The sequence below is a fragment of the Drosophila bipectinata genome, chromosome 4, assembly GCF_030179905.1.
Source record: "Drosophila bipectinata strain 14024-0381.07 chromosome 4, DbipHiC1v2, whole genome shotgun sequence".
Taxonomy (NCBI): Eukaryota; Metazoa; Arthropoda; class Insecta; order Diptera; family Drosophilidae; genus Drosophila; species Drosophila bipectinata.
The window spans coordinates 4,254,574-4,277,604 of NC_091740.1; the positions used below are offsets into that span (position 1 = coordinate 4,254,574).

General features: G+C 45.0%; 1 protein-coding gene and 1 non-coding gene across 3 annotated transcripts in view; both read left to right on the forward strand.

The window, feature by feature from the left end:
* Sox102F (transcription factor Sox102F) overlaps positions 1-23,031 on the forward strand; it is a 417,100-nt gene that overhangs the window by 49,505 nt on the left and 344,564 nt on the right. The gene's annotated exons all lie outside the window — the stretch shown is intronic.
* Positions 1,650-1,810, forward strand: LOC122322188 (U1 spliceosomal RNA). Its single transcript, XR_006246451.2, has one exon. It is a non-coding gene; the product is annotated as a U1 spliceosomal RNA (small nuclear RNA).

Consider the following 23,031-nt stretch of genomic DNA (forward strand, 5'->3'; position numbering starts at 1 on the left):
TCCCCCGGTAGTTCTTAATAAGTGTTTTAGAGCCTTTCTTATGAAGCGGAATAATAAAAGATTCGGTCCATCTCTTGAGAAGACATGCCAGCTCCAAGGATAGGTTGAAAAAGATAGTGAGAGGATAGCAAAGGATATCAGAACAGTACTTTTGAACACAGCTAGGAACATTTTCAGGACCAGCAGAGAATGATATATCTATTGTTGAAAGAGCTTCGAACACGATAGCATCAAAATCAAAAGAAGCACTCTTTGTAAAAAATTTGCTCAGCTTACCCAGAATACTTCAAACTTTTTGATAGCAGCAGGAAAATACTATGTTATTCAGATTTTTGAAGCAGTTTCTGCAGGGCTAGGATTCTGAGCGTCTTTTGCTAGGAATTTATGAATGATACTGTGCTCAGGCCAAGCTACAGGATTAAGTGTTTTTTCAAGGTAGGAATCAGGTAGAACTATTTTAAAAGAAGAAATAGAACGCTTATGCTTAAAGTTAAACTTAAAAACAGCTATTTCATTAGGAGCTACCTTAAGATGGTTTAACAGGTGACTCCTGACATCATCAACAGTAGCATCCGGCATAAGCCGAGAGACAAAAATGGCCTTACGAGGAGCAACCGCCCTCAGCGTAAGTCCAGAAGATCTAACCTCAGGCCCCACACCAGTTAGAAGCCTTGGAGACAGCACAGCAGGAACAGAATGTAGGTTATCCAACGGTTGAGGCTCTAAGATAATGGGAGGCTCAAGGTTTGTATTCCCTGCTGGAAGGCTCATCATGTCCCTTGGTACAAGAACAGCTTCAGTAGGTAGACAAGTAAAATATTAATTTTACGACGGTAAAATGTGTGGTGTTGAAAATTCATCGACTTGTACAGCATGGGATGTAGGGGTATTCAGTAATTTAGCAGTCAGCAGGTTGTTGTTCGGAATTTTTTGTCTGGGGGATTCGCTTAACAACTTTAGCCCAAGGAATTGAGTTTTAAGAGCGAGGAATTGCTCATTAAGGGCCGAGAATTGCTTGCGGACATCTAGGAAACCATTTCTCGTCTGTTTCATAAAAGTCCACATCTCTGACTCAATTTCTCTACAAGCGACGCAGCACATTTAATATGTGAGCAGTTATTGCAGAGCCAACAAGACAGGTATGAGTCACCCGTGATGGTTCCACCAAATTCACATATTTTTGCTGTGCAAGTAAGACTCATTTTTGACTTCTTTTTTGACGGAATGCAGACCACTGTAGTAGCGTGTAAAGCATTAAGGCTCTCTGAAGCACTCTGTAGCCGAGAGTGGACGATCAGATCTGATGTAAGAGATGACGTTACAAAAGAGATGTGCAACGAAGGTTCGGCGTCGTGAAGAACAACAAACTCCACAGTAAATATGATGTAACGGGTTACGTCCGGAGAGTACAGCTTGGAGAAACTTATGTTGGAGAATATAGTTAAAGCGCAAAAGAGATAGCTTTAATCGATTAAATGTATAAATTGAAAGTAAATAGTTCAATGAACTTATTAAGTCGAATTTATTTTTAGGGATTAATCGTTATATTTTCAATTGTCGCAGAAGGAGAAAACTTCAGTTCAAGATCGAAAATAATTGCAAACTGGCAAGATCGATCGAAGAAACACGTCCGGGTACGGCAAGTGAATATACAGAACTGAAAGGTTAACCGTGATCACGAAGGCGGTTCCTCCGGAGTGAGACCTGGCCATTGCACCTCGGTTGGGTTGACCTCTGCGATTAGTCCTAATGTGAATAACTCGTGCGTGTCATTTTTGGGAGCCGGGAACTATTAGATAGAACTATCAGAACTTGGAACTTGGGATAAAATGACATCCGCTCAGATTAAGTTTTTTAAAGTTAAAACTTTAAAGGTTAGTTAAATTTTGGGTGGAAAAGATGAGTACCGGGTATTATAAATTCGGGAAACTTGACTACTATAGTCGTACTTTGTTGTTTACTATTTTGGTAACCGGAGCAGCGCAACTCTTAAATTAAATAATATCTTATTGACCTCATTTATCAAAGATTTACTCGCTCAGTGCCATTACAAACAGCTTAACTCCTTATTTTCTTTATTTAATCATACGCGAACTTTACATTTAACTCAATTCACTGAACAAAACACACTGATGAGTAAAAATTAACTTATTTTGCCGTACACTTTATTCCGATTGTTACTTGCTTTGCTATTATATTGAAGTTGTCGAAAATTTAAATTATAGTTATAGTTGAGTTGTATTTTGTAGTTGTTTGTTTCTAAATGTACTCGAAGATAGCTTAGGCCGGAGCGGGGCGAAAGCTCATATTCGCTCTGGTGCGAATTCGCCCCGCTTCGCCGCAACAGATAAGTTTGGCTTAAGATTAGAGAGAAATACATTCGAATTTATAACGTTGATGAGGCACAACCATTTTTTTCGTAATCGTTTTTTTTCGCATTTTTAAATATTTAGCAGCCGCCCTTTTTTTGTTATTTTGCAAGTGTGAGATAAAATAATCTCGTTAAACATTTTGGCGCCCCCGGGTGGACAATAGTGAAAAATATTTAAAAAACATAAAACATAAAAGTGACAGTGACACTGTGTTATTATACACAAACTAAAAGTCATAGAGCTGCTCGCAACGCGTCCGTGAAGTAACAAAAAAAAAAAAAAATCCCGCGTCGTGAAACCGCCTCAAGAAGAAATCCAGGATCATCACCGCAGGATCATCGTCACCAGGAAACCATCTACCTCCATGCCGTGCACCTGCATTGACTGCATAAAGAAAGTGGCAGCGGGATTAAAGGATCCCAAGGCAAAACCTCAGGTATTTGTGGTATCGACACAGTGTCATCTATGTATGGGTCGCTATTATCCATAGGAGATGACACTAAAATTACAAACTCAATGATCATTCACTTAGTTTTGAGTAGAGTAGATCCAGTGACCAGAGAAAAATGGGAAGAATCACTGGATTATGAGGATTATGATTGCCGCTGTGGTCCGATTTCGAAAAAATATTTAATCGTAGGTTTTTTTTTTTATTGTTTATTAACAAAAAATAACTTAAAACTAAGCTCTAACAATGAGGTGTCTCCTAAGTTCCTGTAACCCTGCGGTAATGCCGCTAGGCTTTGCTTCGCAAGGCCAGGATTGGCGTGCCTAAGCGCCCAACTGGTTTTGTTTGTCTAGGCTAGCCTAGCCTCCGCTCGTTTCCTTTCTAGCCGTCTCAGCTCCTTCATCGTTAAGGCGGCAAAGCTGCTCATGCCTGCCCAGAACTAGGCGTCCTCCAGAAACCTCCTTCCAATGAGGTCCACCGTCGATACTTCCCCTAGGAGTCTCCGCCTGGAGACTGAAAAGCGTGGGCAGTCCAGAACCACGTGTTCCGCCGTCTCGTCCACCCCGCATTCCGGGCATCTTGGGTCGTGTCCGAATTTTAAAAGATAGCTCCTGAAGCATCCGTGGCCGCTGATAACCTGAGTGAGCCAGAAGTTTACCTCCCCCTGACTTCTTTAAATCCATTTCTTAAGGTCGAGGACTAGTTGGTAGGTCCAGCGTCCCTGGGTCGACTCGTCCCATCGTTGTTGCCACTTCTGTATGGTCATGGCTCTCGAGCACTCTTTTTGCCGGCGGCGTATCGCTGCCGGGGCTTGCCCGCTTAGCGCTGCTAGGGCCTGGTGTAGCTCTTGCCGCTCCGACGCGAGCAGGTCGATTGGTACCATGCCTGAGATGACGAGCGCTGCATCCTCCGATATCGTGCGGAAGCCCGAGCACACCCTTATGGCGCAAAGCCTTTAAGTGCTGGTCAATCTTTTGGTGTTTGTGGCTCAAACCTTTTTGTGGCTGCCTCCGCCCACACTGGAGCTGCGTAGAGCATTGTTGCGCTGCAGACGGTCTGAAGCAGTAGTCTCCGACCTTGCTTCGGGCCCATAAAATTGAGCATAATCCCCGATAGTGCTCTGGCGACATTCGCTGCCTTGCGATTTACTTCTACAAGGTGCTCCATGAAGCTAAGCCTCGTGTCCAGCGTCACTCCCAGATACCTGATGGCCCTGGTTGATGTGACCACATGTCCGCCTAATTTGATTGTGGCCGTCTCCACCCGCTTCCTGCTTGACTTCAGGACAGCCTCCGTCTTGTGGTGGGCAAGGCTTAGCCCTGCCTGTTTGAGCCAGCCGATGACTTTCACGATTGCAGCATTGCAGTGCTCCTCAGCTTCCTGGATGGTCTTGGCGACGACCACTACCGCGATGAAACCGACAAGGTGTGTCCGTTCCGGGAGCTCTAGTCTGAGGACCCCGTCGTACATCACGTTCCAAAGGGCTGGTCCTAAGACTGAGCCACAGGAGGTCGCATGTTCTCTGATGCCTGAGGTCGTTTCGTACCTTATAGTACGGTCGCTGAGGTACGACCTTATGACCTCCACTATGCCAGTCGACACACGGAGATTTCGCAGCGCCTCCACTATGGCATCCCACCTGGCAGTATTAAAGGCATTTTTGATGTACAGAGTGGCGTTCAGGCAGTACTCCTTGCTTCCGACCGCCCATCTGGTCTCCTCGATTGCCTTGGCTGCTATCCTCCTGACCAGGGAAATTGCGTCGACCGTGCAGCGGTGTTCCCTGAACCCGTATCGCAGTCATCGCCAGTTCAATCGCGCTGTCTGAGATTCCATCTGAACCGGGAGCTTTTCCGACTTGTATTGCTTTATCGATTTCCACTATTTCCTTTGGGCCTATTACCTGGACTGGCGTAGAGCCTGCAGGTTCACTTGCTCCACTCGGCACAGGGTGTGTCTGCGTCGGGAAAAGGTGCTCTACAATGGCTCTCATTGTGGCGGCTTCTTTCGGAGCGATCGGCTTTGCCTGCTTCGCTTTTTTGACTACGGTCCGGTGGCCGATCCCCACGGATCTTGCTCTGCAGCATCGCACATCTCGAGGAAGCACCTCGTTTTCGCCTCCCTTATCAAGTTCTTCAAGATCCTCCTCTTTGCTGCGAAGTCCTCTCTTTTTTGCTCGAAGTCCGGCCTTCCTCTGGCTCTTTGGTCCAGCCTTCTGGAACGGAGAAATTCACTGCGCGCATGGGCTATCTCCGGGGACCACCAGGGCACCGGATCATGGTGCCTTGAATTCCCACGGCTACGCCTCATGCTGACTTAGCAGGCCTAAAAAACCGCAGACATGGTGTTTTGGACGTCGCGCTCAGCGTCTCCCGAAGGTTCTGGGATCCTCAGTTCCTGCGCGAATAATTGCGGTTGCAACGTAGCCGGATTGAACCTAGATGGTTTCGCTGTTGTGGATGCTTGCGCTCTGTCCTTGATGTCACAGACTATATATTTGTGGTCGCTCGCAGTATAGTCATCACTGAGGGACCACCTTGTCCTTCGAAACAGGCCGCTGCTGCAGAAGGTAAGGTCCACGATTGATCCATACCCCGCCTTGCTGAACGTGTTTTGGGAGCCGGTGTTCAGCAGGGCTACGTCGAGAGTCGCGAAGGTCTCCTGGAGGGTGCGGCCCCTGGCGTTCTCTCTTAAAACCTGCTAAAGTAGGTTATGGACTACCTCGCAGTGGTTGAGGTTGATCTGAATGAACCTCATTCTCTGTTTTGCTTCGTTGCATCAGGTTTGCCGAGAGGGCATCTTTTGCTTCCAGCTACGTGGGCACGCTCTGCCTTGTTTGCAGCTGCGCAGAGGAAGCACTCTGCCGCGTTTGTGCAGGAAGCCACTTTGTGGCCTGGCTTTCCGCATCTGAAACACCAGTCGCTTCTATCTGTCCGCTCTTTGCAGAAAGCGGCGATGTGCCCAAAACTGAGGCATCTGAAGCAGCGGCGCTGAGCCGTGCCGCATCTTAAGAGCATTTACATCCTTCGCCGCCAGTTCCAGCAGGAGATCGCCTTTTGCCGTGCGCCGTATCTTTCTGACGTTTTGGCTGACGTCGTTAAGTTTGCCATCTTGCCGTCGGGTGACCAGTTTAAGGACATCGCCGTATGTGGATCCTGCGTTCCCCGTTATTATGAGCACGTCGGGGTGGCTCTTCTTGGGCTGGCTTAGCTTGGCATCCTTTTTCCCGTTATGAATTGCCCTATTAGGTGGTGGCATTTCCGGTTGGCGCTCCTAGCAACTTGGCAGTATGGGGTTCGATCCGGTGTGGTCTGGGTAGCTTCCTCTACCCGTGAACTGCCGCAGCCCGGTGCTTCCCCGCTACAACCGCACCTAGGCCTTCCTTCCTGGCTCGGGGCAGTGAGGGTCTGATCCCTCAGCAGCTCCTGCAACTCCTTCAGCCTCGCGAAAGAGTTCTTCATTGCCTGGTTTATGCTTCTGACCTTTTGGTCGTTCACCTTAGCCAAAAGGTCTTCCAGGATCGCACCCATCTCATCAATGGGGGTTTGCGGCATTTTTGATTTTTTCCCCGGTTGGGAATTTCCTGGCGGAGATAGCTCGTCCCGATGCCTCTTCGGGGTATGTTCGCTTGCCGTCTGCTTGGGGGGAGTTCTCTTTATCTTGTTACCCCGCCCGAACGCCTGGAGCTCCTCTAGGGTCTCACTTGTAGCTTGGTCACCGGCCAAGTGTGTCGCCGGTGGAGCAGTTTGTTTTGGAACGTAAGGTAGGGCCTCCAGGATCCTTGCCCTGACCGCGGGGGTTCCCGCGGGTGGATTTCCACTATTGTGGGTGCCACCTGGAGTAGTTACGTTAAATTCTTCTATTCCGTTTTAATTAAAGTCGCATTTTATACCTGCTGCCAGGTTTTTTGCAGTTTATACCTCTTGCCAGGTGTCATTGCTGCCGGACAATGTGACGCAGACGCAGACCACGCCGCCGCCCATTGTGGGTCAGACGCAGCGTGGGTTTATTTGGATGGGGGGGGAGGGACGAAGAAGAGGAGGGAACTTCCATCGAAGCTACGATGGTGGTTTATACCGCCCCTGCTCGGTCCCAAGTGCCCCGTTTCACGTGTGTACCGCCACGGCGGTGGGGTTGGCATTTAAGTTCGGGGCGGACGTTCAGTGCCCAGCACTGAAGATCAGCTGCTATAGAGATCCACAACCTCTACCAGCACAGCGTGTTTGCCGCGGGAAAATCCGAAAAAGAAAAGAGGAAGCCACAGGAAGAGCGTAGCGGAGAAGAGCCAAGAGAGGCACTGCTTACCCCTTGCGCCCCTGTCCTAGGAGTCAGGATCGGAGCAGATGCCACCAGCGTTCTTGGAACTTACCGCCTTCAGCAGGTGAGCATAGTTTGCGCCTCGCAATAGCCACCTGACGTCTTGCTTACACTTAATCGTGCAGCCCGACAGGGTAAACTACAATTTACAAGGAGCTCCGCTGCGGTGCGTCCGCACTGTACGACCGCCAACTTCCGACCAGCGAAAGTTGAAATCGTAGGTAGCACCTGCCCGCTGAAGAGACTGGCAAGCCAAAACAGGAAAAAATTGGGTTCGGGAAGCAGGACAATAGGACTTCCAATAAAAAAGCTTCCAGTTATTGCAACGCAAAAGACCATAGTCTTGCGCAGTGTAGTCCGTTCGCTCGCCTTGCTGTAATGCAACGGTTTGAGTTTGTCAAGTCAGCCTCATTATGTTTAAATTGTCTGCGAAAAGGTCACACGACGTCTATCGTAAGCGTTAGAACTAAAAATGGCAAGCACATATTGGCCCGAGCATTACTTGACTCTGGGTCACAAATGAACTTCATTACTGAAGAAATGGCTTAACGCTTGCAGATCCGTAGGGAGGAATCATGTATCAACTTGCTTGGAAATGGTCAAGCTTATTCCCAGGTTAAGAAAAAGATACACACAACAATTAATGGTAGTCAGTTTCCGTTCGACTTTTGGATTTTGAGAACTATCTCGGATTATCACCCTGACCAGTCAGTGAACGTGAAAGATTGGGACCTACCAAAGAACTTGCCGTTAGCAGAGCCATATTTCTACAAATCTCAGCGGATATACATGTTAATTGGAGCTGAGTCATTTTTCGAAATGTTGTCCGTTGTCCAAATAAAACAAGGGACAAACCATCCCATCCTCCAAAAAACTTTCCTTGGATGGATAGTATCGGGAAAATATAAGGCAAATACCTCAACTCCTCAACAGCCTGTCTCTATCCTGAATTAGCTTATTCTCCAAGAAGAATTACTCGAGTCGATAGATGGCAATTTGAAAAAATTCTGGTCGTTGGAAGAAGTACCAACTTCCAAAAAGCTTTTGTCACCTGAACAAGAGTTATTTGAGGAACATTATCAGAAAAATACAGATGTACTGCCTTCAGGTCGATTTGAATCAGGCTTCCATTTAAATCGGATCCAAGCGTTTTGGGAAACTCGTTAGAGGTAGCCAAACGCCGTTTTTTGTCGCTCGAGAGAAGATTATCTCGAGATCCGAATTTAAAGAAAATGTATTTGGAATTTATGGAATACGAATCCTTAGGTCATATGTCCTCTACAAGCAACGATGTTCTTGCTATTCCACACTACGTCATACCCCATCAGTGTGTCCTACGGCCTCAAAGCACATCGACCAAATTACGAATCGTGTTTGATGCGTCTTGTAAGACATCAACACATAAGTTCCTTAACGATCTGTTCAATTCCTCTTAGGTTCCGGCTGAACAGCGCCAGCCCCATTCCTGGCCATAAGGTGTTTGAAGAGGTTGAGTGCTGCCCTCGAGCTGCCGAAGTTATTGGGTCCGACTTTTACAACGACGACATGTTAACGGGTGCTGGTTGCATTGAGGAGCTAAAGACAATTAAGTCTGAAGTAACTCAGGTTCTTCAAAACGCTGGGTTTAAATTGAGCAAGTGGTTTTCAAACTCGCCTGAAGTTACTGCATCCGAGAGCACGGTTAGGCCAATAACACTTTCGGACTCAGAACTGACTAAAGCAGGGGTGCCCAGTTCCATTGCTCTCGGTGCTCCTTTGTTGTTGGAATTGCTCTTTCATATGGGAAACGAAATTTCATATACGTGTGTTCCTCCCAGCATAGGCAAAGCCCATATACAAAAACAATTTTTCGTGTTTTCCCTATACTCCTCAAACGTGCTAATCCGAACGCATTTTATTGTTGGATTGCCGAAAACTTATCACTGCAAGAAATTCATTCTTGCTTTTCTTTTGGCCAAAATGGTCGACTTGAAGCAATGAATTTCTTCTTTGCAGAACATTTTTAAAGTAAAAAGTTAGGCATTTATTGGCATAAAAAAAAATAATAAGCTGTTGTGAAAAATATAGGGCCTATTTACAATTGCTATAATAAAATGTATTTTTTATTAAAATGATATTTGTTTGAAACTCCTTGTGAATGTTATTATAATTTTATTTTTCAGTGCATCGAAATAAAAAAAAATGGTGTAAATGTATTGGTGACTTTTTGCACTGGTATTGGAGTTTGCTCTGCCGTATGCTGAGCTTGGGCACCCTTGGACTAAAGCATTAGGAATCGCTTGGGTTCCTAAAGAACCCAATTATTTAAATTTGAAATTGATGCTTCAGTCATGGGTCAAAGGGCGACCAAGCGGAACATCCTTTCGGTGACATCGAAGTTGTTGGCCTATTAAGCCCTATACTTATAAAAGGAAAGATCCTATTGCAGGAACTTTGGCTAAATAAGCTAGATTGAGATGAGTCGATTACACTGCACTTAGAAACAGCGTGAAACAAAATACAATTTGCCTTGTCGCAATTAGAGGACATCTTAATTCCGAGATTCGTGTTTACCGAGCCGATGTCACAGATTCAAATTCATGCCGTTTCTGACGCATCGATGAGAGCCTATGGAGCCTTCGTCTATATTCGTTGCGAATCTGCAGAAGGTATTAAAGTTTCATTGTTGACGGCAAAGTCCAAAGTAGCGCCGCTCAAGGCAAAGACGCTCCCCCGTCTTGAGTTCTGTGCCGCTCACCTTCTCGCAGATCTCTGCCGCAAGATACAGCCTCTAATAAAAGTTCCGATCGAACGAAGTGTATTTTGGTCGGATTCAGAAGTAACTCTTCATTGGATTCGTTCCCATTCATCGTCCTTGTCAACGTTCGTATCGAATAGAGTAGCTGAAATTCAAGAGTGGTCAGATGATAGCACGTGGCGGCATGTACCAACTAAACAGAACCCGGCAGATATAGTGTCCAGAGGTGGAGACGTAAAGGAGACTGTAGAATCGATCTGGTTTACAGGTCTATCGTTTTTAAAGGAACCGGAACTTCTACAGATGGAAGCGAAAAAGAATGCAGTCGGATTAACCGCAATCGTATCTACCTCAGATTTGTTGGAAGTGATAGAAGGTTATTCCTCTCAACTAAAACTGCTGCGAGTGTTCGTTTATATGTTCCGCTTTATAAGGAAATCGAAGAAATTAGTAGTGAATTCGGATATTGTTCCCTCACCTGTCGAATATAATGAAGCTTTTAAGAAAATAGTCGAAATAGTCCAAGAGCACGAGTATCAAGATGAAATAGAAAAGATCCGAAAAAATTTAAGTGTTAGCCCTAGCCTACAAAAGCTAAATCCCTTTCTACACGAATCTTCATAGGCTGTATTTCCAGTATTTTCCAGTATTGTTGACAAAACGCTCTGAATTTGTTCAGAGCTACGTCCGATACTTGCACGAGTCGAATTTTCATGTGGGTCCACGAGCACTTGTGAGTCTTTTGCGACAGCGCATATGGATCGTAAATGCGCAGGAAGTCTGCAGTCAGACAGTACGGTCATGCATACGCTGCTTTAAATGCAAGCCTCGTCTGGTGACTTATTTGTTTTTTTTTGTGTCCAAGACAGTTCATTTAGAAGTAGTTTCCGACCTTTTAACTGATGCCGTTTTGTTGGCTTTTCAAAGGTTCGTTGGGCGCCGAGGATGTCCGCAGATCGTGCACTGCGACATCGCGACGAACTTCGTCGGAGCGAGTTGCCACTTCGCAGACCTTCGTCGGAGAATAGAGGACGAGGTCGACGCGGTCACGCAATACGCATCAAAAAACGGATGCGTATTTGCGTTCATACCGCCGCGGGCTCCGCACATGGGCGGATTATGGGAGGCAGGTGTGAAGTCTGCAAAACACCTACGAGCGGTAGGGAACGCCAGACTGACCGCGGAGGAGCTGCAGACCGTTCTCGTTGGAGTCGAGGCCGTCCTGAACTCACGACCCGTGGGGGCTCTGAGTCAGGACCAAAGCGACGGCGAGGCGCTTACTCCCGGGCACCTGTTGACAGGCGGGCCGCTCATCGCCCCACCAGCACCGCGGACCCTGGACCAGCAGGGTCTAACGTGCTTGCGGCGATGGCGGCTTGTCTCGTCAATCAAGCAAAGGTTTTAGCAGCGATGGTCCCGGGAGTATGTCTTGGGCCTACAGGCGCGGTCGAAGTGGCAGAACAAGGAGGACGACATCCGGACGGGCGAGCTGGTCCTGATCGCAAAGGATAACCAGCCGCCACAACAGTGGCTCACGGGACGAGTAGGAGCAAAACACGCCGGTGCGGACGGAAGGACCAGGGTCGCCGTCGTCCGAACTAGCTCTGGAACGGAATACAGGAGAGCGGTCCACAAGCTGGCGCGGCTGCCAGTTGGTTGAAGCCTGATGGAGGCCTTCAACGGGGCTGGTGTTAATTGCTTTGCTATTATATTGAAGTTGTCGAAAATTTGAATTATAGTTATAGTTGAATTGTATTTTGCAGTTGTTAGTTTCTAAATTTACTCGAAGATAGCTTAGGCCGGAGCGGTAGCGAAAGCTCATATTCGCTCTGGTGCGAATTCGCCCCGCTTCGCCGCAACAGATAAGTTTGGCTTAAGATTAGAGAGAAATACATTCGAATTTATAACGTTGATGAGGCACGACCATTCTTTTCGTAATCGTCTTTTTCGCATTTTTAAATATTTAGCAGCCACCCTGTTTTTGTTATTTTGCAAGTGTGACATAAAAAAATCTCGCTAAACACCGATCATTTTGAGTCTTCGGTTCAAAATTTCTTAGTCAATTCAACTCACTGAACAAAACACAGTGATGAATGAAATTCAACTTAAATCAATTTGCCGTCCACATCATTCCGATCCAAAAAGTTAGCATGTGTTGACGAAAGCATCATTGGGATCAATTTGAGTTAATCGTTTATAACTAAACGAAAGTAACAATAACAATCTTATTGACCTCATTTTTAAATTTATCTGTTCAAACGAATTCAAAGATTTCTCTTGGCTCGGTGCCTTTCTTGCTTAACAGAAAACAGCAAAACTTACTATTTTTCTGAATTAATCATACGCGAGCTTTTTTGATTAACTCAACTCACTATACACATGTGCCATACACATCATTTCGATAAAAAAATGAGCAATATTTGGAACATATTGACAGAAATTGCTAAAGAGGATGGCATTGTTCTGGATGGACTTTTATATTGCCGGTCTTGTCATTTTTTTTATTTTTTTTTTAACATTTGAAAGTTTTATTTACATTCTGTCCTCAGTTAGGGACAATAATTAAATTTTTTTAGTTAACCTTGACAATAGGAGTTTGATAAATACAAGCTATGAATCTAAAAAGTTATTTTAGTCAATCCAGTGGATGCTTCCTCTTGAGTCTTCTGATGGCGGTGCTGCTGTCCAGCAAATTGGCTACACATGTGTTGGGATGTCGTGTTAGTCTGACCTTGTATTTAGCGGCGATTCTTTAAACTTCAGCGCTGACTGTAGGGATACCCAGTTGATCATGAATAGTCTAATTGTCATGGTAAGGATGAGCCCCAGACAGCGTCCTGAGAGCTCTGTTCTGTGCCAGCTGAATGACTTTCATATTGCTTGGACTCGCTGTGCCCCACAGTTGCATACCATACGTCCAAACTGGCTTTACTATTGACTTATATATTAGTAGTTTTATCCTCAGCTTCAGGGTTGACTTTCGTCCAATCAACCAGTAAAGCCGCCTCAGCTTTTCTTGTACTTGCTTTCGTTTGCGCAGTAGATGGGTCCTCCATGTTAGACGCCTATCCAACGTCATTCCCAAGTATTTAGGGGTTGAGTTAGGTGGTATGGCAGTGCCTCCAATGCATCGAGCTTACGCTGGAGACAGTCAGAGGCATCCTGTGGCAAGCTTGCCGATGCTAGGAAAGCTGTGTCGTCTGCATATGTTGCGGCTAGCAAACCTCCTTCATCTATAACAGGCATATCTGCTGTGTATAGTGTGTAGAGAATTGCACCGAGGACACAACCCTGCGGTACACCTGCCTTAATGGGCCTATAATCTGACCTTGCGTCTCCACATCTAACCCTAAATGACCTGTCATTCAGGTATGACTTGTGGAAGGCGTAATGCTCATGGGCGTACGCTCCTTTTTATTTTCATTAGTAGTCCTGGATGCCAGACCCTGTCAAATGCCTGCTTGACGTCAAGGAAAACTGCGCAACAATATTTCTTCTCCTCCAGGTTGTTTAGAATCTTTTGTACAATCATGTGGCATTGCTCTGGGGTGGCGTAACAACGCCTGAAACCAAATTGATGGTCTGAAATCAAGCCAGCCTCGTCTAATACAGTCTCAAATCTGCGCAGAAATACTCTCTCAAGTAACTTGGATAGTACTGATAATAAGGTTATCGGTCTGTATGAGGCAAGATCAGCTTCAGGCTTTCCTGGCTTTGGAATGAGGATGACCTCCGCCTTATTCCAGTCATAGGAGAAGTGGCCGATCTCCAAGCACGCGTTGAATATGCTCGTAAGCCTTTGGATACCTAATGGGGGAGAAGTTTAATGGCAAGTGCTTCAAGGCCATCCGCACCCGGGGATTTTTTGGTGTAAAGGCCAGCGACCTCCTCTTGAACTTCCTCTTCCGATACTGGCTCCAATTGACAGAAATCCGTGCAGGGTAGAGACAGGATTTAAGCCGACATAAATGACTTCTGCGAATATGAGATTGAATACTGCAAAATCTGAAGACCAAAATAAGGCTATTGACCCATGCGCGGGCGTTATTTATCTTTTCGATTTATCGCTCCATCTTCATCGAGCTTAGAATCCACCCAGATTTCTCCCTGTAATCATCGCAAAGCTTTACTTGTTTTTCTCTCCCTAGTAAAGTAGTTGTATAAGAAAACTCTTAGAGCAAGCAAGGCGATCGGAGTGGTGAAGAAGGTCAGGGATAAACCATAAACCGTAACCTAACCAACACAAACAATATTAATTAATTAGCAAGTAAATATATAAATTAAGTTCAGTGCATATCTCTGGCTAGTCGTTTGGATTTAAAAACCCCACGAGCAAAATTGTGCTTAACTATGACATTCCGCCCTTGAAAGGCGTTTGTCACAACATTTTTGGTGGCCCATGAGGGAGACAATCCAAACACGACTCCACAATCCATGGTCATCTCCGACAAGTTCGAAGTCGTTAATGGAAACCTTATCTCAACACGGAACCAGTATTCTCCTTTTCAATTCCTTCATTGTCTTCGACAAAGAGGCAGCAAAAATAACGGAGTTAATTTTTGCATCGGACGTATCGCGCAATCGCTAGCCCATTGTCACTCTCTCACATTGGAAGACCATAAGTGTGAGTGCATACGCAAAATAAGCAAGGCCAAGCCAGCGAGCACTTCCAGTGCAGAGTCTGAAATAAAAGCAAACTGTGGCAACGCCGACAGCTTATTTTCGCTACAGAAAGATCTTCACAATCAGCTCAACCAACTCTAAGTAAACTTCAAGAAGGACAGCACCTCTCGGAAAACTAACCCCTATTTCCAACTGCACCAACTTTCCAACTTTTGAAACTCAACGTATTAAGCCAATGATTATTGAACAAAAATCATCAAGAGTTTGTAAGCGCTGGTTACCCCACACACCCATACTTCGTCGATAATTTAGCGGACTAGTTCGAAAAGGAATTTATCACAGCTTTCTGTTTGATATCTACGGAGTGCGAAACACTTTTCCCCAGTTCGCTGCCAGCGTGCGCCGAGCACGGTCCTGGTCCTGGTGCGGCAGTCCAACTTCCAAAGTTGCCAGTACCTAACTTTTCTTTCCATGACCTGTTTATGGAAATCACTCACCAGAACCAGGCGTTGTCAAATATTCAGCGGTTCCATTTTCTCAAGCAAGCACTTCTTAAAGAGCAGGACGAAGATGTACACCAAATGGAACTTACGGTTGGCGCCTACCCTATCGCATGGGATCTTATCATCAAACTCTTTGATAACCCACTTTTACAATTCTTACGACTTACCCTTTATCTCAAGGGAAAGCTCATCAGAAATCAAACATATGCTAAACGTAACTAACGTATGCTTCAACGAGTTCAATCGTCTCAAAACGAAATTTTTCTATCATTTGATTGCTAGACTACCTACGACAATAGTACAAGCCTGGGAACATTGCTTGTGAAACTTCAGTGACATTCCGACTTTCATCGACTTCCTTAACAATCGCCTGTCAGCATGAACATCATTGAGAACCGGAAATGTTTCCAGACCAGTCAAAACTCTGCGATCATCAAATCGACAAATTATCCACGCCAAAATCCCAAGCAAAAGAGTTCCGGCTTCTACAAGGGGGTTCCGGCTTCTCAGGGATAACACTTTGCCGATCCCACCTTTACCAGGCCACGCCGCATCGACGAGTTATTTGGAGGAGATCTAGTACCATATTTGTTACTGCCATGTTTACGGAAAGGAGGCTTAAATCAACCTATTACTCAACTCACTAAATTGGGGTGGATCGTGTTTGGCCATAGCAATGAAGCAAGGACAAATGTGGTAACCATTCGATGCCATCAAACTAATCTGGTTGTACTGGTAAAGGGTTTCTTCGATCTCGATTAAATTAGCTCTGAGAAGACGTTAACAGAAAAAAAAACAATGGTGTGAAGATCATTTCCAGCGTACCGGCACCAGACAACACAATGGAAAATACCTGGTCCACCTCTCACTCAATAGATTCCACCTTTTAGAACGTCGGCTAAACAGAAACGACACATTTAAACAACAATATAACTCCATCATCAAGAAATATTTTGAACTTAAGCAACTCTCCGAAGTCACTACCGCAGAAGCTCGACAACAAATGATTACTCCAAGAGGTCAACAGTATTTCTCATCATGTACTCACACCACCCCGTGGTAAAGGAGGACAGTACAACGACCAAAGTTCGGGTGGTGTACGATGCATCATGTAATGCTTCGAACGGAAAATCACTTAACGACATATTGTGCATCGGCCCACCGCTAAAAAATTATTTAGAAGGAGTCACATGAAGTGGTGGCAACATCGTTACGTGTTTGCAGCAGATATCCAACGAATGTATCGCTGTATCGACATGAATCAGGATGATGCTCAATTTCAACGAAAACGATCAAAACGAAATAGCCGAGTACAGCTTAAATACTGTCACTTTTGGTACTGCATCAGCTCGCTCTCGATGAACAACATCGCTACCCAATAGCAAATCCAGTCTTATTAAATGAAGTATATGTCGACGACATCCAACGACGCTGGTCACAATACTATTCATGGAGCTTTGGAAATCAACTTATCGCTACACTAAAATCGTCTTGAATGGAACTCAGGAAATGGGCATCAAATCACCCACAGATCTTATCCGGAATTCCTGACCAGCATGGCTCAAAAGAGAAATGTAGAAGTAAATTTCCAAGAAACTATTAAGACTCTGGGACTTCATTGGAGCCCACAAGAGGATTTCTATAGCTTCAAGGTTTGATTTGACCTTCCTGCCTCCTTTACTAAACGTTCCTTTCTTTCAGTAGTCGCTCTTGGCACTTTTGCTGCCAAGAGTATTCTAAAGGTCATCTGGCAGTGGCGACCCAAGACATCCGACAAAATCCAACCCTTTCTCGATTGGGACGGCCCGTTACCTTCAATTCTTCATGCCCGATGTAAGGAATTCCGACATAATTTTCCAATAACTGAAAAGTTCAAAATAACTCGATGGCTTGGTCACCAGAACGGTGAACAACAGTCGCCTTTTGTGACGGCTCCTCGCAAGCATACGCAGCATGTGCTTCGAATACAATTTCAATCCGGGAGAGTGAGCACGGCCCTACTGACAGCACGGAGTCGAGTCACGCCCACTAAGCCACTAGCAATTCCTCGAATCGAACTCTCTGGTGCAGTGTTGGCTTCCCAACTGACTAAATGGGTACTAACGCAGTTTTCATCCACCGGAATTTCCATGTCAGTTAATTTCTGGACAGATGCATCAATCGTTTTATATTAGATTAAAGGAAATCCGACACGTTGGAAGACTTTCGTCTCCAACCGAATTGGCAAGATTTTGGAACTAAGTACGACAGTCCAATGGCAGCACGTACCATACATTCGGAAGAAACCCCAGCCGATTGCACTTCAAAGGGTCTTACCCCTCACCAGTTATCCAGGCATGACATCTGGTGGTTCGGTCCCGATTGGCTACGTAAGGATGAGAATCGGTGGCCGAAGAAAAAACGCTCAACAACTGTCCGAAGCACAGAAAAATCCGATCATTATACCGAAAATGCAGAATTTTACTGACCTCTTGATCAAAAATGCGCACCTGAAATCTCTTAGCAACCATTCGGCATACATTCGGGATAATCAATGGGAAACAAGCATTAAAAAGGATTCCCCGACAATGTGTCCAATGCTTAAATCATCACCCAAAACCTGCTTTACAGTTAATGGGAATTCTTCCACTACGTCGAGGCAACCAAGGCGACACATCTAGAAGCAGTCACAGGACTATCTACTATCCTTTGTGCTCTTCAACGCTTTATCGAACTCAGAGGTTTGTGCAAGCATCTATACAGCGATGGAGGAACCAACTTTATCGGAGCAGACCATTCTCTTTCCATCTGGAAAAGGAATTTCGAAATGCCATCGACACGGACACCGCACCCACTCTTACGGCCCGTGGAATCCAGTGGCATTTCAACCCACTGCACAGTCCTAATTTAAGAGGCTTGTAGGAGGCGAACGTAAAGGCCGTTAAAACTCATCTGTATCGTTCCTTCAAACCCACTGCTATGACCTATGAAGAGCTATCCACGGTGCTAACCTAAATCGAATCATGTTTAAACTCACTTCTACTCTGCCCTTTATTAGCAGATCCAAATGATCTGTCTCCACTTACTCCCAGGCATTTCTTTATAGGAAGACCTTTATTGGCCCCTCGGAACCTTCTCTTTCAGACAACTCCATCAACGCACGCTTCGTCGACGGTCAACGTCTCCTGAAACAATTTGGGCATCGATGGAGCGCAGATTGGTTCTCACATCTGCAAGCACGTCCTAAATTGCATGGCGCCAAGAACGAACCAATCTGCAAATTGATGATTTAGTTGTAATCAAGGATGACCGGCTCCCCCCAATCGAATGGAAAATGGCTCGAATTATTGATTTGCAGCCTGAGGAAGATGGACTAGTTCGCGTCGCCTCACTGAAAATCGTTTGTGGAACCTAAAAGAGATCGCTTTCCAAGTTATTTCCATTGCAAATTTGCACCACTACTACTCTGAAATTAGAGGAAGTTTAATAACACAAAAGAAGCTATATCATGTTGCTCCCAGCATTCCGGCTGGTTTTTCTCTTTGTAATCTTTGCAAAGCTTTACTTTTCTCTTCTCCCCTAGTAAAGTAGTTGTTTAAGAAAAGTCGTAGAGCTAGCAAGGCGATCGGAGTGGTGAATAAGATCAGGGTTATGTTGGTTAACCTAACCAACATAGGCAACATTAAAAAAAATTATTTAAAATTAGATAGTCGAAGATGTTTGGTGTGAAGTGGTGAAGCAACTGCCACCGTTGACTTGTGGACGGAAATTCACGTCCATCGAGAAAAACAAGAAAGCCAAGATTGTTGCTTACATACATATCAACGCTAAAACACTTGGTAGACTAATGTAGCGATTTCGAAATTATTTGTAAGTAGCTTCAGTTCTGGAGTTCTCTGTCTATTGTTTTTTTATACCGTCCAATGAAAACATATTTATTTTTATATAATTTTTGCGCTCCAGCGGGTTCATCACCGTTATCTCGTTAAGAAATTTGTATACCCTTGCAGAGTGTATTAAGATTTTGGTCAAAATGGTGTAACGAAGTAAAGGAGACATCTCCGACCCCGTAAAGTATATATATTTTTGATCAGGATCACCACCTGAGTTGATACAAATGTCCGTCAGTCCGTCTGTCTGTCTCTCGCCAGATTGCATTTATCTTCGACCTTAGAATTAAAGTTTTCTCCTTTTGCGACGAATGGAAATATAACGTTAAATTCTAAAAATATATTTGACTTAATAAGTTCATTGAACTATTTATATCCTATATATACATTTTATCGTTAATAGTTATTTCTGTTCTCATTCTCAAACATTCATAAAGTCTCTCCGAGCTGTACTCTCTAGGCGTAACCCGTTACATCGTTTATTGTTACTGTTTGTTGTTCTTCATGACGCCTAGCCTTCGTTACACATTTCTTTTGTAACGACGTCTCTAACATGTGATCGTATCGACTACTCTCGGCTACAGAGTGCATATTTAAATTCTTTACACTCTACTACAGTGGTCTGCAATCCGTCAACAATGAGTCTAATTTGTACAGCCAAAAAATGTGAATTTGGTGGATCCATCACAGGTGACTCATACCTGTCTTGCTGGCTTTGCAAAAACTGTTCACATATTAAATGTGCTGGAGCTGGACACAATGGACGGATAAGTGATCTTATAAATAAGAAGATGGGCCTGACGAGGTCATGCATCGCTTGCAGAGAAATAAACTCAGATAAAAAAAATAAAACTAAACTAGAAATGGTTCCTTGATGTTCGCAAGCAATTCTCGGCCCTTAATGAGCAATTCCTTGCACTTGAAACTTAATTTCTTGGTCTTAACTTGTTAAGCGAATCTTCTAAAGAAAAATACCGAACACCAACCTTCTGACTGCTAATTTATTGGGTACCCCTACATCCCATGCTGTACAAGTCGATGTATTTTCAACACCAAATATTTTACCGTCGTAAAATTAATATTTTACTTGTCTACCTACTGAAGCTGTTCTTGTACCAAGGGCCTTCCAGCAGGGAATACAAACCTTGAGCCTCCCATTATCTTAGAGCCTCAACCGTTGGATAACCTACATTCTGTTCCTGCTGTGCTGTCTCCAAGGCTTCTGGCTGGTGTGGGGCCTGAGGTTAGATCTTCTGGACTTACGCTGAGGGCGGTTGCTCGCCGTAAGGCCATATTTGTTTCTCGCCTTATGCCGGACGCTACTGTTGATGATGTCAGGAGCCACCTGTTAAACCATCTTTAGGTAGCTCCTAATGAAATAGCTGTTTATAAGTTTAACTTTAATAACTTTAACTTTTTAACTTTAATAAGCGTTCTATATCTTCTTTTAAAATAGTCCTACCTGATTCCTACCTCGAAGAAGCACTTGATCCTGTAGCCTTTTCTGAGCACAGTATCATTCATAAATTCCTAGCAAAAGACGCTCAGAATCCTAGCCCTGCAGAAACTGGCTCAGAAAACTGAATAACCAAGTATGTTGCTATCAAAACGATCGAAATATTCTGGGTAATTCGAGCCAATTTATTACAATGAGTGCTTCTTTTGATTTTGATGCTATCGCGCTAACTGAAACTTGGCTTAATGCCTCTGTCTCTGATTATGAAATTTTTATTCCTAAGTTCACTGTGTTTCGATTAGATCGTCCATCTTTTGCAGGTGGTGTCCTCATTGCTGTTAATAATGAGTATCCTGCTGAACTTATTCCTTTCTCGAATGAGTTCGGAATAAAGTTCATGGTGTTGAAAATGTTAACTGGCCATTAAGTCTGTTTTTTCATTGGTCAAGGACTCTGATTTTATTATAATCATGGGAGATTTCCACCTTCCCCTCACTTCCTGGATCCCGTCTAAGGAAGACAATTACCTGCATTCCAGTTGTCATAACGACTTTATCGATGGCCCAACAGATTTTGGATTTTAACTCAACCCAATTCGTAACACTCATGGTCGATTTCTGGACCTTATATTTTCCAATGTGCCATGCTCTGTGACAGTCATTCGGTCCTCGCCGCTTGGGTTTAATAAACAACTTTTCCGCCTTAGGAACAGGAAATCTAAAGCTTACAAAAAGATTCTTAAGTCACGATCCTTGTTTCATCGGTCAAACTTTCTATTTAATCGAAACCAGTTTACAATTCTCAACAATCAACTGTATAAGCGGTATATTATGTTTTGTATGGTAATCTTTCGTAATGATCGGAGCTCCTTCTATTCTTTTGTCAATCTAATCCTTTTCCTCCTTCCCTATCATATAAAAATATCTCACATTCTTCTGAGCTAGGTCTTGCTAATCTCTTTGCATCATTTTTTCAAACAACTTCTTCGTCCGATTCATAAACCTCAATTATTCTTATCGGTTATAAATTATAAATTACCACACATAAAGAACATTTATTTGTCAAAATTTAAATTTCAGGATGTTTTCAAAGCTCTCTCAGCAATTGATACTTCATTCTATGCTGATCCTGAAAATGTCCCCAGCTGTGTTCTAAGGCACTTCTTTGATATCCTTTACTATCCTCTTACTATATTATTCAATTTATCCTTGGAGCTTGTATGTCTTCCCAAGCGATTGATGGAATCATTTATTATTTCGCTTCATAAGAAAGGCTCGAAAGCACATATTGAGAACTACTGGGGAATTGCTAAGCTATCTCTCTTTCCCAAACTGCTGGAAAAACTGGTTAGTTCCCGAGGAGGCGCGATAGCGGAAAAAGGGGGTCAACCACTGGTCGTCAACCTAGCAGCCAAATGCTGCTATGGAATGTCGCCAGGATCAGTACGGGAGGTTCGGGGGAAAATGAAAGCCAGTTACCGTAGGTTCCGGCGAAGTGCGAAGTAATGCTACCCGTGGGAGGACGGAATCCAGGGGAAATGTAACGGTGTCCGGTGAAGGGGCCAATGCCGCTACCCGGGGGAAGATGGAATCGACGTGGAACGTAACGGTTCCCGGAGCAACGATGGAAAAGTAGTCCAGTGGGGGAATCAGCACGATGCGCAGGCGTGCCTTAAAAAGTGGCAGCAAGGAGCAAAGGGGGGCTGCGACGCAGAGTGGAGCGGGCCCTGGAAGCCCACCGGTGCACCACATACCAGCAGCAGAGATCCGTGGCCGGGGAGCGAAACGAGGAGCCACGGACAGCGACCTGCCAATGGGAAAGTGGCGTGATTCTAGAAGCAGGATTAACGGCAGGAGCAGAATCCAGGAGGATTAACGGGCGCTCCAGTCAGTATAAAAATAGGCCCCTTGGAGCGGTTTGCGACGAGTCTTTTTAGGAAGCTTGTAGCGTTGAGTTGGAGGAATGCCTATGGAGAGTCCGCCATTCAAGTGTTAGAGCGTTTCTAAAAAGGATTCGGTTTTGTTTGAGTTGAAGGACCGCCCTTGGAGAGTCCGACGGCCAAACGCAAAGAGAGCGAGTAGACCAATAAGGAAAGGATCCATTGCTGGACTTTCCTTTAAAAACCCAGGGTCGTGTAGTCGAGTTGGTCCATTCCCGAACACGGCAGTTAGCCTTGCAAGGAAGTGAAGAAAGGATAAGTCTGGAGTACGCCTTACCGACTCCTGAAATCGCAACGAACAGGCGTGGTCCTGCGAAACAAGGATCGGCCGACTCGAGAATTCGCGCCCAAGTAAAAGACCGAGTGAGAACACCCCGGTCACCAGTCCCGCCACTACAAACTCGTGTTCGCCGGCGCGTATGCACGGTGTCCCGGTGTAACGGGAGCGCGACGCACGGTCAGTCACACGGCAACTTCCAAACCAGGCACCGAAGCGTATGCACGGGGGGGGGGGGGAGGTCGAAAGATCACTGCCAATCGTCTGACCAGTCATAGTCGACCCAAGGGGGTGTTTTCAAGGCAAAGGTAGCGGAGGGTAGCGGAATCGCAAGCAGCGCGGCACCAGGAGTACCATCGGCGACGGTGTAGCGGCGGCGTTTCCTGACCAACCCGCAGAGGACGCCGACGACGGAGCCGGCAGATTGTGGCGAGCGGAAGCAAAAAAACAGTTCGTTACAATATCATTAACAGTCAATAAAGCCAGGGGT